The sequence below is a fragment of the Trichechus manatus genome, unplaced genomic scaffold (assembly GCF_000243295.1).
Source record: "Trichechus manatus latirostris isolate Lorelei unplaced genomic scaffold, TriManLat1.0 scaffold00093, whole genome shotgun sequence".
NCBI lineage: Eukaryota > Metazoa > Chordata > Mammalia > Sirenia > Trichechidae > Trichechus > Trichechus manatus.
This window is the reverse complement of record NW_004444029.1, coordinates 5502323-5504899: the sequence shown is the minus strand read 5'-3', so window position 1 is coordinate 5504899 and position 2577 is coordinate 5502323.

The following is a 2577-nucleotide window of genomic DNA, read 5'->3' as shown; positions in this document are numbered from 1 at the left end:
AGTAAGTCAGGGACTACCACAGTAAGTCAAGGACTACCACAGTAAGTCAGGGACTACCACAGTAAGTCAAGGACCACCACAGTAAGTCAGGGACTACCATAGTAAGTCAGGGACTACCACAGTAAGTCAGGGACTACTTGTATATACATATGTGTTGTTGTTAGGTGCCGTCGAGTCTGTTCCGACTCATTGCTACCCTATGTACAACAAAACGAAATACTCCCCTCACAATTTTTGCTATGCTTGAGCCCACTGTTGTAGTACTGTGTCAGTCCATCTCTTTGAGGGTCTTCATCTTTTTCGCTGACTCCCTACTTTATCAAGCATAATGTCCTTCTCTAGGGACTGATCCCTCCTGAAAACATATTCAAAGTACGTGAGACCAAGTCTCACCATCCTTGCTTCTAAGGAACATTCTGTCTGTACTTCTTCCAAGAGAGATTTGTTTGTTCTTCTGGCAGTCCATGGTATATTCAATATTCTTCAACACTATAACTCAAAGGCATCAACTCTTCTTTGGTCTTCCTTATTCATTGTTCAGCTTTTCCATGCATTTGAGGTGATTGAAAATACCACATCTTGGGTCAGGCACACCTTAGTTCTCAAAGTGACATCCTTGCTTTTTAACACTTTAAAGAGATCTTTTGCAACAGATTTGTCCAATGCAATACATTGTCTGATTTCTTGACTGCTGCTTCCATGGGCATTGATTATGGATCCAACTAAAATGAAATCCTTGACAATTTCAATCTTTTCTCTGTTTATCATGATGTTGCTTATTGCTCCAATTGTGAGGAATTTTGTGTTGAGGTGCAATCCATACATATACAGACATACGTATACATATACACATGCTCAGAGAGAATATCTATAAGTGTATATATGTCACAAAATGTTTTCTTTTAATTCATAATTTTGTAAACTGCATACATTTCTAAAAAAATTTTTTTAATTACAGTAATGGAAAATTGTAGAAGCAGGAAAACTCCATGGTTGGGGATACTGAACCTAAGGGGATTTTGCATCTTGTTATCAGCCAGACTGTCCTCCCTGAGCTCCCTGCCACCCCAAGGTCGTGCCTCACCTCTGCCTGGGGTGTTGGGAGACGCGCAGTCCTTCCCTGTGTCTCGTGCTCTGACTTTTAGCAAGAGCAGCTTCACCGTGTGCTGTCTGTCCCTCATCTGATTCCACAGCACCGTGGAGCCACATACCAGTGTCTCCATGCCAGTGGTACGCAGGAAGAGCTCCCTCTAGAGAACACCTCTATTGGTGGTAACTGAGTTTGAGCCCCAATAAGCAGAGGACAGGAGATCTTTGATACGTGTACTTTAGACTTTAGTACTCATGACCTTGCACACACTCTCTACCCTGATCTACCTAATTCACCACTCACACACCAAATACGTATTTCCATATCTCTGCCGATCAATGCACCTTTCGAGTATTACATGTAGCACTGCCTGCTACCCACAGTCTGGTTTTGTCTGTACAATCATATAAGTATTTTCACAGAAACTACTGAAAAGTGAAGGTGGAAAACTGGAAAGCGATGATGCCTGTGATAAAAAGCAAATTACATCTTATAAACGTAATCAAATAACCCAAAAATGGGGATCCTCAGGAAACACTGGCGAGTCTTCAACCTCAACTTGAAACTCTCTGAACTCAGGCTGGTTGAGTCTGTGTTCAAAGATAAAAAGGCAAAATTAAACAACAGTTTGGGACTCCTGGGATACATTATGTAACCAGTGATAGATCAACTAGAAATAGTGTGAGAATAGAGAGTCTCTTTTTTAGAGGAATTCCCCAGTAGAGTTAGAGAGGGACCAAGAGGACCTCACCGTAAAGATGCCCTGAGATGAGCACAGCATAGTGTATACGGTAACACAGTTTCAGACAATGGTGAGAGAGAAAGGAAAAGAAAAGCAAAGGAGGGGAAGGAGAGTGGTGGGGGTTGTCAGGATGAAGGTGACTTTCAGCAGAAAGCTGGACGAAAGGACAGTATAGGTCTGAGGAGATTGGGAGAAGAGTGGCTGGAATCATGAAAAGTTTAACCACTGAGTTCTGGGAAAATCTCATAGGAGATTTAAGCTAATGTCATCCTGTCATCTGAGCAGTTTAGCTTCTATCGTTTGGGTCAAGTGCCTTGCAGACAGGGCCCAGCAAGGAAAAATAGAAGCCTGGAGTTGCAGTTTTAGAAAAGAATACTCAACCCACCCCATAACCTCCCAGGTGGTAGAAAACAGATGCGTAGCTCAGGAGAAGCAGGAAAGTACACTTTCTGAGTGTATGCAACAAAGAGGTTGTTACTGCTCTACTGAAAAGGTGGTGGATGGTGCAGACCACAGGCAAGGACCTGAAATGGGTATATGGGGAAGACTCTCTGAGTTTACTACCCTCTAACCAAAGATCGTAGACCACCCCAGCCCCACCCTGGAACCAGGGGTAAGCACTGAGGAGCCATTTAGGGGTGTTCTACTTCATTTCATCCCCCAGACAGAGTAGGTTTTCAATCCTGGTCTTTAACTTCTACTAGACTCGACGTTTTCTCTTTTTCCAACTTTCCTCAACTATGTT